This window comes from Lissotriton vulgaris, chromosome 9 (genome assembly GCF_964263255.1).
Source record: "Lissotriton vulgaris chromosome 9, aLisVul1.2, whole genome shotgun sequence".
Lineage (NCBI taxonomy): Eukaryota > Metazoa > Chordata > Amphibia > Caudata > Salamandridae > Lissotriton > Lissotriton vulgaris.
Window position 1 is genome coordinate 1,041,258,030 of NC_141697.1, and position 15,189 is coordinate 1,041,273,218.

A 15,189-nucleotide genomic window follows, 5' to 3' on the forward strand; every position below is an offset into this window, starting at 1 on the left:
TGGGCTCAATGGGCATGCACAGCGGCTATGTGCGCCCACTGGGCACTATGGTATTACGGAAGGGGTTGCAGATGCTTGTGCGTCCCTTCTGTAATGCTGATAACGGTGGCACACATGTAGCAAAAGCGGGCGTTCCCTCATTTCCATTGGGGTCTTACCCCAAGCAAATGTTGGAATCACTTTGCCACTATGCCTGTGCCCTATCACAGACTTGATGCAAAACAACAGTTGATGGACAGAATGCAGAACAATGTCATACATTCACCCCAGTACAGGGATCTGGCCTAAATTCATCTTTTTTTGCACTCCACACCACCCCAGTTCAGACATGGCCATATGCAAATCAGCCTTGACCCTGTGCCTCATGGGAACAGTCCAGCCTGAACTGCCAAGCCATGTCTTTCCTGGACTGGAATCAAGCATCCTAGGACCGGTTTCTGGCTATCAGCCGTCTTCAGCCAGGATAGCTTGACTCCAGTGGTGTGGAGAGCATGGGACTCACGTCTGAGCATACCCATCCCACTCAGGGTGAAAAAATGCAAAACAACAGTTGGACAGAATGCAGAACAAGGTCATACATTCACTCCAGTACAGAGATCTGGGCCTAAATACATCGTTTTTTTGCACTCCACACCACCCCAGTTCAGACATGGCCATATGCAAATCAGCTTTGACCCTGTGCCTCATGGGAACAGTCCAGCCCAAACTGCCAAGCCATGTCTTTCCTGGGCCGGAATCAAGCATCCTAGAACCGGTTTCTGGGTATCAGCCGTCTTGGGCACTTTGATGGTGCATTGATAGAGTGCCACAAAAAAAGGTGGTGCACTCTCAGTGCAACCCCTGAGTGGAGCACTCTTGAAGGGCAAAATGGGGTCCCATGGCTGTCCCCGAACAACCCCCAGCAGATTGGTACAGAAACTCACTGCATCCAGCCCACCTGCCGGGGGATTCTATTACCCTTTTTTTAACTGCAGATATCCCAGTTTTTGTCTGGCCCACTTATTTAAAGGTGTGACATGGGGAACCGGGACAGAGACCCTTGTCTGTTTTACAGGCCTAGAATTTCCCCCAAAGAAATGTGTGATGGGTTCATACAGTGCCAACTATAAATTAAGTTGAGAGCTCAAAACAGCCAGACCAATATAAAACAAGCATTGGCATAGCCAATAGGTCTCGCCTTTGGTACTTTATAAGTGTTTAGCAAGAGGTATTGGCAATATTTTTAAGGTATGTTGTAGACTGCGTTTAATTAACAGGCCCGTTGGAATGAGGGTTACCTTTCACTCTAGACACCTGATCAGTGTCTGATAACAGAGGTACAATGACATGCAATAGGCAACCAGGTAAAACTGCAATTTTAGTGGTCACTCTTTTGTCTTCCTTTGCAACACACAGGACGAAAATAAACCTAACTACCTGCTAGCCTTGGGCTATGCACCCTAAGTGCATTTACACAGCGAGAGCACATGAATCCCGACGCACTCCCTAAGCACCTTTACTCGAGGATCAGAGAGGCTCCCTGGACACGCTTTAGAGGCAGAAGGCCACTCACCTCTGAATCACGCAGAACACACACATCCTCATTACAAAATGCACTGCTCCGACTGTACTCATCTGGGAAAGTGGCACAAAATATGTGACCAAAAGACACACACTTACTGCTGGGATTTTGACCTTCACAGTTATGGCGCGGGTGCATTTACCCACCGCACGGTCCAGTGTGCTTTGCATTTGTGACTGGTAAGAGTTTCATATGACACACTTGCCATTTGTAATGCTGTCATCAACAGGTGATGTTGTTACTTGTTTTATGATAATGCGGTTGACTGACTTCTGAAGAATGAACGGCTGACTATTTGGTTCGGATCCGAGCTAGTGCCCTGCAGATTACCGCATAGTTCAGCAGTAAGGGTTGACCACACTGAGTCACCCTGCAATTCTCCCAAGCCCAGTGGAAGCAGCACAAGTCAGTGGGTTGATACATGGGCTGTATTCAAAGTGTGCATGAACCCACCAAGCTACCTTATTAGCTGTAATAATGTAGCATTATGATAAAAACAATATTAGCAGAAAAGAATGTTCGGCGTTAAGGGCACGCTTTTCTAGTGCAAGCCTTTCCACAGGAAGCCTGAACTAAAGTTCCTGCGGTGTGTGGTGCCATCCAGACTCTTCTAAAGGGGAGGACCACTTAAAATATGAAAAGCGATTAAGGGGCAGATTTACTAACTTTTCATGCAACACAGCGCAACACCCAAAGTTGTGCTTTGTTGTGTGACAAGGAGAGAGCAGAACAGCACCACATCTACTAAAATATGACAAGCATGACCGTGCGTACTAAGATATGGCACTGCTTACTTCTTCCCTGTGCTGGGACACTTTGGGCTGCCGTGTGCCAACACACACACCCTTACACTGATGCGAGTAATTGTACCCTTCCAGTACAAAATATTAAGTTTAGACGTAATGCAACACGTTTACCACTGAGTGTATGTGCTGTACAGAGCAGCAGGTATGCAAAGGTGGTACATTTAGTTAAATTAAAACATTTCTTCAAGTCAAAGCCTGCCTCAAAGATGTGTTATTTTGCTGTACAAAGCCCTGGCAACAAACGTTAGGAGATATGGCTTTAAGTTCAAAAACATGGGTGTATGCATGGAGATGCCCATAGATATGCTGCCTTTACGCAAATCAGAGGGTAATTAATCACACTTTAAGTTAAATAATAAGACGGAGAATGCAAGATTATCACTTCTGCAATGTATACGTTTTCAAAATATTTAGTGGGTGCCCTCAGGCGCTAAACAAAGGGTTAGCAGGAAATTTTAGAGGTAATCTAGAAAACGATAGGTTACAGCTCTTTTCCTTGCGCATTCTGACCTGAGAAACAGCTCAGAGGTCTGGCGCCTGACCTATTTTTATTTTATTTTATGCGATTTTCTATAGCGCAAACATTACCCGAATGTGTCAGAGAGCTTTACAAAAGAACCATTTGCGAAACATAAGGACTTAGGATTACATGATTTACATAAAAAATTCAAACAGGATAAAAATTGCAAATGTACAAGTTGTAAAGTCTCACAGGGACGAGATACAAATAGAAAAAAATGCAAATGTACAAGTTGTAAAGTCACTCAAGGAAGAGATACAAATGGATAAACTAAGAATCACATAGGAATGGTAGTGAGTACAAAGGTCTATTACATATGGTTAGAGTTATCTTTATATACAGATATATACAAATAGTAGATTTTCTCAGGATTCCATTTTACCAGCGATTTGGCTTGGACAAGTATATATATCACATATTTACAGAGTGAAAAGAGAAATTCAAAAATTCAAAAATTTAAATTAAAAGGGGTAGAGAGCGGTATGAGGGGGAGAAGAGTTGGAGGCTGAGATTGGTGAGAGGGGGACCCGAGGGAGAGAAAGAGATACGGCAGTCCAGCGTAAGTGAAATGTCTGAAGGTCAGCAGGATGGATCCAAGGGACCAAAGGAAAGGACAAGAATCAAGAAAATGGCGAACCCGGGTCAGGGGCATCAATGGAAACCATCTCAACATGGCAAGATGCACCCAGGGCAAGAGAGAAAACAGGAGAGGGTCTCAAAATGGCTGGGCGCACACAAGTTCCAGTCCAAAAGTTACGAGGGCCAAGTCAAAGAAAACCAGGGAAATGACCCAATGGAGGAAGAAAAAGAGGGAAAAAGGAGCCAGACAATCAAAAGGAGGAGCATCTTCAGTATTTGCACCCCCTTTCACCACTGCTCCACACACATGATCCCTGGTCTAAATGCTCCCATGCTCCTGTCCTTGGCACCACAATCCATCCGTGTCATTAGCTGGAGGGGTGTTAAAACAAATCCCCAGGTCTCCACCCAGCTTTCATGCTCGACAAAAAGCTGATGTCTATCTTGGCTCTCCCAGGGGGGCTTTAGCGGCTTCGACATATGTAGGGGGTGAGCGATGTAATTAAAATCCTCTCCCGGCTGTGTAACCTGTCCCGCCCCTCCGGTGTGGCCACGCCCCCATCCACACACTGCGGTCGGGCCACACAGGCGGATGGAGGCTGCAGATCCGGCGATCACGGGCTGCACCAGCTGCGGGCGCCCGCCGGGGAAGATAAAAGGGCAGCAGTTGTATTTATTTTTATTTATTTAATGCGATTTTCTATAGCACGAACATTACCCGAAGGAGTCTGAGCGCTTTACAAAAGAACCAGTTGCGATACATAAGGATTTAGGATTACATGAGTTACATAAAAGATACAAACAGGAAAAAAAATTGCAAATGTACAAGTTGTAAAGTCACACAGGGAAGAGATACAAATAGAAAAAATGGCAAATGTATAAGTTGTAAAGTCACTCAAGGAAGAGATACAAATGGATAAACTCTAAGAATCGCATAGAAATGGAAGGGAGGACAAAGGTCTATTACATATACTAGTGGTTAGAGTTATCTCTATATACATATATATATAAATATATTTTCTCAGGATTCCATTTTACCAGAGATTCGGCTTGGCCAAGTATATATATCCCATATTTACAAAGTGAAAAGAGAAAAAAAAAAATCTATAAAAAGGGGTAGAGAGCGGTATGTGGGGGAGAAGAGTTGGAGGCTGAGATTGGAGAGAGGGGGACCTGAGGGGGAGAAAGAGGTAAGGCAGTCCAGCGTAAGTGAAATATCTGAAGGTCAGCAGGATGGAATCCAAGGGACCAAAGGAAAGGACAAGAATCAACAAAATGGTGGACCCGGGTCGTGGGCTTTAATGAAAACCATCTCAACATGGCAAAATGCACCCAGGGCAAGAGCGACAACAGGAGAGGGTCTCAAAATGGCGGGGCGCACATAAGTTCCAGTCCAAAAGTTACGAGGGCCAAGTCCAAAGAAAACCAGGGAGCCCACCCAACGGAGGAAGAACAAGAGGGGAAAAGGAGCCAGACAGCCAAAATGAGGAGCATCTTCAGTATTTGCACCTCCTTTCACCACTGCTGCGCACACATAATCCCTGGTCTAAATGCTCCCATGCTCCTGTACTGGTCACCACAGTCCACCCGTGTCATTAGCTCAGCTATGTGAAACCATATAATTATTACCTGTCCAGAGGCACACCTTTCTCACCTCAAGTGCATGCCGCTAGGATCAGTTTCTCAGGGTACATGGTAAGATCTATGTAGTATTTGCTTCAACATATGCCTTATGTTTTTTTTCTCCAGGATGTGGTCTATGAAGAGGCGCCCCTTTCACTACCCAAGACAGGCAGATTGTTAGACTTAGTATAGACAGTTAGGCCCAACCATTATAGAATACATGGCAATTCTTTGCAAAGGAATTATGGAGAAAATACTAATAAATCTTGTATTTTATAATGCACAATGCCCATGCAGGATTAAAAAACACAACATTGATATTTTAGTGAATTTCCCACTTTCTGTGCTGGGACTTCGGAACAAAATTAACATTTGTTACTGCTGTTATACCATTATTATAACAAATGTTATAAAGTGACACTAGTTCTGTTTTTTGTGTCCTCTTTGCAGGGTATTGCTCATCAGCCACACTTCCTCTGTGTTCTGGAGTTTGAAGCATACAAATACATGTGTGTTTTGTGTGCTAGAACTCCATTTGTTGCAAAGTTATTTCAAGTTAACTACCTTTTTGTCACTTCTTTAGGCGCTGTGGCTTCTGTCATAGATGTAGCTAAGTTACCTTATATGTAAACTGCATGACGTGTGGTGTGACAAATATTTTGTTTTCCTTTAAAATAGCAGAGATTTATCGCAGAGTAATTAACGTGATAATATAGCCAACTAAATTGGCACTCACTTATTCAATCTCAGGAGGAATAGAAGAGACATTAGGAATGAGCCCGGAGACTTGCCAGTAGCACATCAAGTTAACCCTCCAAGCTGAATGTTCTGAGACCTGTGAATATGACCTCAAACAAGCATATAATGCAATGTCCTGATAAGTTGACTGAAAAGGTTGTATGACATTATAACACGGGCTTTTACCCCGCATGCCAGTACAACGCGGGGATTACAACGAAAGTCGTTACGACTTTCGCTGGAGGGTGCTGGATAGTGGAATAGTTTAATTTTCTATTCCAACTCCAGCCCACGTTGACAGTAGGGAAGGTGTTGGATAGAAAATTAAACTATTCCCTATCCAACAGCTCCCTCCAGCGAAAGTCGTTGTAATGGCATTGTGGGGTAATCCCAGCGTTGTCATGGCTGTTCTCCACTGAAAACGTACTTTTTCTCAACAGTCAGACAGCGATGTCTTTCTGAAGATCAAATTTTAAATATTTCCGGAGCTCATCCTTTCACAGACAGACTTTTTCTGAGAATTAAAAAATAAAGTGTTGTTGTCTTCAAATAACTGCAAAAACCGGTTCTAAAGTTCTTTGTATTACATTTACAGAAGTTGAGTTTTGGTTGGTTTACTGATTCCTCTTTTTAAAAATCTCGGTCAGTCGCCTTTAAACACTGTCAAATCCACTAAAACAAGCATAATTGTATCGATTTTGATCAATATACTTAAAATGTACAATTTATCACAGTTTTCTTGTATAGGCACCCTATTGTTTAAAGTGTTTTCCTACATTAGTTGACCTGTGAGCCCCATCCCACAAAGTTCATGTCTAGCTGTGCCCCTGATTGTTTGCGAGACACCACTTTTGCACTGGAGATGAAAACAGGGAAACATTACCAGCAAATGGTTCTGTCTCATTTGTGATGGAATAAGGAATAGTGCCCGACACCTTCCAGGTGCTACACTTCTTTGCTTCAAATCTTCCTGGTTCGCGTCTGTGGAATTCCAGACACAGCTCAAAGGATGTTGAAGATCTCTTTGCCATTGCTTCCTCCTGCAGCCAATAGTTCCATTTTCTTGAAGATGCAGGAAAAGTCACTTGTGGCAGCTCCCAGGCAGGCTCATCAGGCCCAGGTCTTACTCTAACCAGGGCTTCCACAGGGACCAGTGCAGTACACTCCCAACTGGGCGGCTGGTTCTTCCACATAGGATGGAGTTCTTCTTCAGCCTTTTGTGTTCCTGCAGCTAACATGAGACGTGACTCTCCGTCAGACTCTTGGAGAGGTATAGGATCCTTCTGCATGTGTATCCCTCACTTTTTGGCTGGTGCTAAGCTAGTTTTTGATTAGTCTGACTGGGATCCTACTAATCAGGACCCAATTCTATCTGCCTTCTCCCTAAACTGTTGTGTTCAGTACCTAGGTACTTCCCAGATTGGATACCCTTGTCAGTCCCTAGTATATGGTACCCATGTTCCTAGGGCATAGGTACCACATACGTCTTCCCTGGGCTGGAGCATGCATTATGCCACCTATCAGAGACCATTCAAAATGGAACTACAGGTCTGCCATTGCAGCCTGTACACGTTGGTGCATGCACCACTTACTAATGATATAGGTTTAGTAGATCTAAGGGTCACTGCACTTAAAGCCTATAAGTAACCCCTATAGCAGGCCTTTACAATCTTGAGGCCAGGGTGCTTGGTTCCAAGTGAGAGGGTGCCCCTGCATAAGCAGGACACGCCTGCAGCCTACGGAGTTCATTCTCCCGGGTTGCCAGTGAAGCGGCCATATACTAATATAGAGGGGCATTACGTGACCGCGCAATGACCATCTTGGAAACGGCTGCAACAAATCCTATCGTGTTTGGTGTCAAACATGTTGCAATCATACCTCCCACACCAATACCAGTGTGGGAGGTATGATTCCACCCACCGGGAAAACCCTCCGTGAGGCTCTCAGTATTACCGATACCAGCCTTCTAGTCCAAGACAGCACAAAATGGTTGCTGTCAACCAGAGACACAATTCTAGCCTCCTGCTGGTGAGCCAAGCACGAGCAGGGGAAGGCATAACAATAGGCATCCTGTCACAGGGAGGTTTGATAACCTCCCAGACAGGATTTAGTATCTGAGGGTTGGGTGGGTGCACTTGTCAACGCGTGAAAGTCTGCATGAGGAGCATATTTGGTGTCCCTGGGCATAGTCCAGTTCAAATTTGTCCTGGGGGCTTTGTTTCCCTTTCTGGCATGGAACTGGACAAAGGACATCGGTGTAAACTCACCCTGTCCAGATCCTTCCCTGAATATTCCCAACCCTTTCCTTAGGGTACTTGCGGGCTTACCTTGGTGTAGGTCCCTAGAATAGTGGTGGACAAGATTCAGAACTGAAACCACTGCACTTCCACCGTCTGGGCGCTCTGGACTTCGCTGGACTTTATTTGGACCTGACATTGTCTTCCTTTCAGTCTGCTGCCTTGTCTGTGCCTGTGCACCATACCGGATCCATTCAGGACTTGTGGATCAGCCAAGATGCTTGAAGAGAATCTCCTTTGGAGTGAAGAAGTCACTCTCCTGCGTTCGCAGGCACCACAACATTGCTGACTGGTCTGTTGATCCCAAGCTCCTCTGGACTTCAAAGGGTTCAACAACACAGGAGGTGGGTTTCTATTTTCCTCGAGGCCAGAGCTACCCTCTCACTCAGTTTGAGGCCAGAATCCCTCGTGGGGGCTGCAATACTTGAATCCCTGTGTACTGCGTACTTTTGCAAGTGCAAATGCAATACTTGAACCCCTGTGCACTGCGTACTTTTGCAAGTGCAAATGCCTTTTGGCAATTCTACAGCAAGTGTATTGAGCTCCTTGTAGCACCAACCTCTGGCAACTTCTCCTGCAAAGATCTTCAACCACATTGTACTGTGTGCTCCATGGCCTTTTTTGTAAATCTGCATGAGGTCCTCCTGCGACTCCATTGTCTTCGACCTGTGTGTTCTGTAGAGGGTCAACTACGTCTTCTTTGGGCTCCTCTGATTACTCTGGGCTTTCTCCGATTCCTCCGCTTGTGGTGAGTCTCCTGGACTTTGCTGGTCCTCTTCCTGCAACTTCTTGACTTCCTGCGTGGGTTGCTTTTGTCAAGGATTGTTGGTGCTCCTGCCGGACATTGACCCCTCAGCACTTGATATCCTTCGTTGAACAGTTTGTATCCGGCTCCTGGTTATCCTCAGCATCGCCTGGTCCCCACAGCTGCAGAGTCAATGTCATCAACATCTATCCTGAAGCACCCAACATCGGTGGGCATTTGTCTACCGAGCCCCTTATCACTCACGTGACCCAGAATCTGTCACCTCTGCTTTCCATTACTCTTATTCAAGAATCCATGTTTGGATTCCCATGGATACTTTCTCCTCTTCCATCAGTGGCACTTTCCTGGGGTCCTCCATTGGGTTTGATGGGGTTTCCAATGCCAGTTCACACCTATGCACCCAGCTCCCCTGGGATAGGTAACTTGGGTACCACTGTATCCAGGGGTGGGGGTGGCGATCCAACCTTCTGTCTTCCAATGGGTTTCCCCAGGGTCCACTGGGAAGGGTCCCTAATCTTTAAAAATCCAACCGTGACTTGCTGGTAGAGTGGTACGAAGTCCATGGTCATGTACTCACACTGCATGCACCCTCCGTGGGGTCCCTGTCTACTTACCTTGGGTGGTTCCTTGGGTCCCCACCCATTCTACAACCCCTCGGAATTGTGCTGACTCAAGTATCGTTTGGTTTCCCCCTGGGACCCTCTGTGTACTAATTCTATTTACTGTGATTTATTTGCTATAATATTGTGCTCTTTGTGTATATCTCCGTGTGGGAGATACTGGAACCTATTAGAAAGTATTATATAATAAAGACATATTTTTATAAATACCTTGTGTGGTTCTTTTTCATTTATTCGATACTATAAGATTGCATTCTGGTAAAACAAGCTGCTTTACACTCTTTTAAGACCAAGCCTGGAGGTTGCCATCCAAAGCGACCATTTGGATAGCTTTCTAAGGTTATCTGAGACCTCTTAAATCACCATAAGGGTTGTATGGACCGGTGCAAGGTGCCCACCTACATTAGCGGACATCATATACCAGGCCAGCTTCTCACAAGAGGTGTTCCAGTCACCGGGCCAAATGAAGAGTGAGAGCCCTCTCCCGGATGAGCTATTTAGAAATGGGGAACTAGGCCCATTTTCCCTATCTGGAAACATTATCCCCACTATAAGAATCCCAAGAACTGGCGGCAGATACTGCCTTAAATTCACTCCACTTTCTAGTGCCTAATCCTTTCACCTGTAAATAGGAGTACAAAGCCAACAACAGTAATTTCCAGAGGAGAAGGGGAATGGGATGACCGAGAGATATGCAGCTCAGATCTACAGTATGGTTCTCTCCAACTGGAAACAGCACTGATAATCAGGGGTACTAGGACTGCAATTAAGAAATCTCATGAACTCCCAGCTTCTTTCTAGAAGACTACTCTGAACCTAAGGCTGCAAAATAGAATGTTCTGCTGGAAGTCACAAGCGAGGTCAGGTGAGGAGGAGCAGGACCTCAGGGGAAGAAGTCAGCTATGAGACAAGTTGTAGAAGATTGCACATAAAGATGAGCCTGCAGGAGCAATTCGATACAGCAATACTACTATGGGCCTGATTACGAGTTGAGGCGTTATTTATCTTCCCTGATAAAGAACAATAGCACAGGATATTTTTGTTATTGGGTGTGATAAACAACACATATTATGAGTTTATGGGGAATAACATGCAGATTTTGGTGTTTATCACACCAAACTCTGCATGGTATGGTAATTACCGTATGCTTTCCTCCTAAATTTCAGCAGGTTTATTCTGCAGAAATTAAATGGATGTTTGGTTATTTAATGCATCCAATAATTATAGGATGTGCTAAATAAAACCAAGCTTGTAATTCTGTCCAGTGTGTAAACACCTCTTAATTAGGCCCCAAGTCTCAAATGCCATGACCCAAGCCCAGAGGGGAAAAAAAGTGCAGGGGTGGAGGGACTGAACAAGGGAAAGCCAGCTAAAACAACATTGCCAGGCATCATTTCTAGCCCCAGAAGCCCCCTCTTCCAATGACCTGTCTGCGTCCGCCAAAGATGGTGAAAACAATGGACATCCCATTGTTTTTTGGTAAGTCGGGTCAGACCTGACACCGGGTGCTGAGGGCAGAGAACCCCTTGAATGAAAGGCATCTGTCACTTGTGCCTTCCTATTAAATCTCCATGTGAACACAAAGAGGATTGCTTTGAATTTAGTGAAGCAATCAGTCAGTGTACAAAGACAGGATAGGCAGGACAGAGAATTTTTTGATTAATGACAGACTGGGAGACTGGTATTCATGCATAAATGGTAACATGCCCTCGTCCTTATAAACAAATGGGGCATATTTCTTACCATTTATGGCAATTACGAATGACTGCTTTTCGACCCACCTGGTAGTACATTCAATGTTTGTTTTCATAATATTCATGAAGAATGTGCATGAAACAAATGGCTTATAATGCATTCAACAGGAGATTAATTGAATACTTGTTGGTCTATGTAAACGTCCTGCTAGAGTTCACTATCCGTTGGGCCAATGGGTCTAAACGTAATCGCAAAGAAACATATGGTTAGTCAAACAAACAATGGAGGCATTTTCAGCTATTGCACAGACACACGAGAAATGGAGTGCCAAAAGATAGTAATAATGAGGCCAGCTATTGAAGTAATATTTGAGTGATTTTTGGGCAGGGGTCAGAAGATCAAATAATGTCTTATCAGCTGGACCATTCTAGTGGTCAACTACTGCTTTCTGTGTTTGTAGCACTTTACAGGGCTTGCCTTCCTCTTCAGCCTCACACTGTACCACTGGTTTTCCCTGTCTGCATCCGATTTCAGCACTGCTCTTGTAGTAAAGGGCGTGGCAACCATTGTTGAAAGACAGTGTAAGAGATTCTAGCTGTTAAGCATTATGTATCTCTGGGTTCTGAACTAGGAGCGATGAGAATGGAAAAGGACAGTACGGAAGTAAGGCTGGCAACCTTCACTGCAAGGATATATGTGCTCTCAATGGGGGAAGTGTATCAATGTTGGCAGCATTGACATGGGAATAATCAAAGAGGAACTAGAACACAGTGTTGGTGAGCTATTCCAAAGTTGTCAAATACATAAGGTTACCCATTTGGCGGTTATAACTCAGTGGAGCACATATAGGACTGTTCGAAATGGGGGTCTCTAGTTGGCAATAGTTTGCAGGTTGTCCAAGTAGGGACCCTTCTTCCTAGTCAGGGCAAGGGGGATACACTTCTAAAATAACCCCTGCTTACCAACTTGGTAGCTAAGCACAAGCAGACAGGCTTATCTCAGAGGCAGTGTTTAAAGAATTTGTGCACACATACAGCAATACAGTGAAAACACTACAAATGGGCACCATATCAGTTTAGAAAAACATGTAATCTTCATCTAAACCGCACAAGACCAAAACAACAAAAATCCACAATAAAGTAATCAAAATAGGAGTTTTAAACGGTAGAAACAGTTATGTCCAAGCGGTAGTTGTAACACTTTCAACACAAAGTACCTTGAATGCTTCAAAATTGTAAACAAAGACAGCCATAGGGAAGGTAATGCATTTGTTCCTTACGTAAAGGGGAGGCAGTGCGTCGGTTCTTCACTCCAGGGGAGGTGATGCCGTGGTTCCTTACTGGCATGCAGGGGAGGTGTTGCGTCAATTCCTTACTGAAGGGGAGGTGATGCGTCAGTTTCTTACTGTGGGGGGAGGTGATGCATCAGTTTCATACTGTGGCCCCGATGCCCTTGTAGATTTATTACCCCGGGCGCTGTGCTGGTTTCTTCGGTAATGCGTCGAAAAGTTGCAGATGTGTCGCACTTCTTGAAGTTGCGTTTCTTTTCCAGCTCCCAACAGGAACAACCTCAAGAGACCCAATTCAGCAGCAGGCACCTCCTGGCAGGTCAGAACTCCCAGCAAGGAAGTTCAGGCGAGCTAGTCATGAAGTCTTTGTATCCCTGAGACTTCAAAAAAGGGGGCAAGCTCTACTTCAAGCCCTTGGAGATCTTCCTCAAGCAGGAGGCACAGCATACAGGAACGTCTTTATCCTCTCCTTGACAGAAACAGCCACTGCAGGCCAGCCCCAAACAGCACACCGCAAAGGGGCAGTACTTCTCCTTCAGTTTTCCCAGCTCTTCTCCTTGGCAGAGGTTCCTCTTGAATTCCAGAAGTAATCTAAAGTCTGGGGTCTGTGCCCCACTTTTTATAGCACAAAATCCTTTGTTCTCTGGTGGCAGAGAAGCTCTTTGCCTAGACAAAACCAGTTATGTCCTCTCTGGAGCAGCTTCCTGGCAGGATGTGGAAACAGCATTGTCCAAGGCAGACCCAACCCATTCAGCTGTGAAAGAAATCTCCTCCCCCTATTCTGAATGCAGCCCAGGTCTATTCAGCCCAGCCTTGACTCACCCTGGAAAAGCAGGACAAACCTCACCCTCCTCAAGTGGCTGTCTAAACAGAATGCACATCCCCAGACCTAGTCACTCCAAAGCTACACAGTCAATACCCAAACCCAGCAGAGGCACACAGGATAGCTAAGCAAGAAAATACCTACTTTCTAAAAGCAGTATTTTCAAGCAAACTAATCTTTACATTCTTATCTTGTTCCAATGAATGAATGAATGACGGAATTTGTAAAGCGTCGTAATCGCCCCCCAAGAGGTATCTCCATGCTAGAGGTGCGGGAATTTAAGGTCTGAGAGATCAGTTACTGAAAGCTTCTGTTTTCAGGAGTTTCCTGAAAAGGAGGAGATCTGAGCACTTGCGTGGATGTACAGGTAATAAATTCCATTACTGTGGGGCAAAGTATGAGAAAGCTTTGCCCCCTGCACAGAGTTTTCTGTAATGGGGAATAATAAGAAAAGCTTTCTCCCCTGAACAAAGTGATCTGCCAGGCTGAAAGCAATTACGTTTTTCCACAAGGTAGCTTGGACCTCTGTCCTGAAATGCTTCATGGCCTCGACAACAGATCTTGAACTTCATTCCTTTGCAGGCAGGTAAGTCAGTAAAGATGTCTCAGCAAAAGCAGGGAAGATGTTCTGGGGGGCATGTTAAGTCCCAGGTGGGCTCCCGTATTCTGAACCGCCGGGAGTCTATTCAGCAAGGATTCATTTACCGTCGCTGGAAGGGCATTACAGTAGTTGAGGCAACTGATTACCACGGCTTCAATCAGGGTCCTACAAACGGATAGAGGAAGAAGATGGAGCACTCTATGGAGAAGACTCAACGTGTGGAAGCAAGTACTTGCAGTGGCCTTTACTTGGTCTCTCATAGTAAGAGAGTGTCCAGACGGACGACAAGTTTTTTGACACTATTTTTGGGGGAAGGGTTCAGTCCAGCTCCTGAGGCTACCAGTCTGAGGACCATACAGTCTGAGCGCTGCCAAATAATAACATTTCTGTTTTATGTGAATTAAACTGTCATCCAGCCAGAAATTGCTCGTATGTGCTCAGCAAAGAGAGATTTGGTCGAGGCCTTATGGTTATCAAATGATAAAAGAAGTTGAGTATCGTCTGCATTAGAAAAATGAGTGAGGGGCCACATGCACAATAAACAGGGTGAGGCTAAGATAAGAGCCTCGTGATACCCCCTTTGTGAGCTCCATGATGTGGGCGTGGAAAGGACCCAGGTTAACAGTTTGGGTGCGCTGGTCTAGAAAACGTGCAAGTCATTTTAGCGCAAGTCCATGGATTTCAATCTAATTCAATCTTTGGAGTAGCTTATGGTGAGACACTGTGTCAAAAGCTGCGGACAAGCCCAACAGCACAGACTTATCGTAGTCAAGGGCAGGTTTGATGTAATCTGTGACACCTATAAAGGAGGATTCAGTGGGATGATAAGGTCTGAAACCAGACTGTGATGAACTGAGGCAGCCTTGGGATTCTATGTACTCCATAAACTTTGTGTTAATCTGTCCTTCCAAGAGTTTACTCATAAGGGGAAAAAGTGAAATAGGGCGATAATTTGCCAACTCCGTTGCGGGTACATGCGCCTTTTTACAGATCTGAAGCACTTGTGCCGCCTTCCATTCATGTGGAAGTTTCCCTTCGCTCAGAGATGCATTCAATATAGTAAAAATGGAGGGGGCTACTTGCATAGCTAAACAGGCAAACAGATTAGCTGGTATAATGTCGAGGGGTGAACCAGATTTTACTGTTTTCATCATCTCTTCCACTTTTGATACCTGCAAAGCAGGGAACCTCTCTAAGCAGACATCTCTCTTCTTCCTAGGAGATGTAGACAGTAAGGCAGTAATATCCAGTGATTCAGAGTCTCTGGGAAAT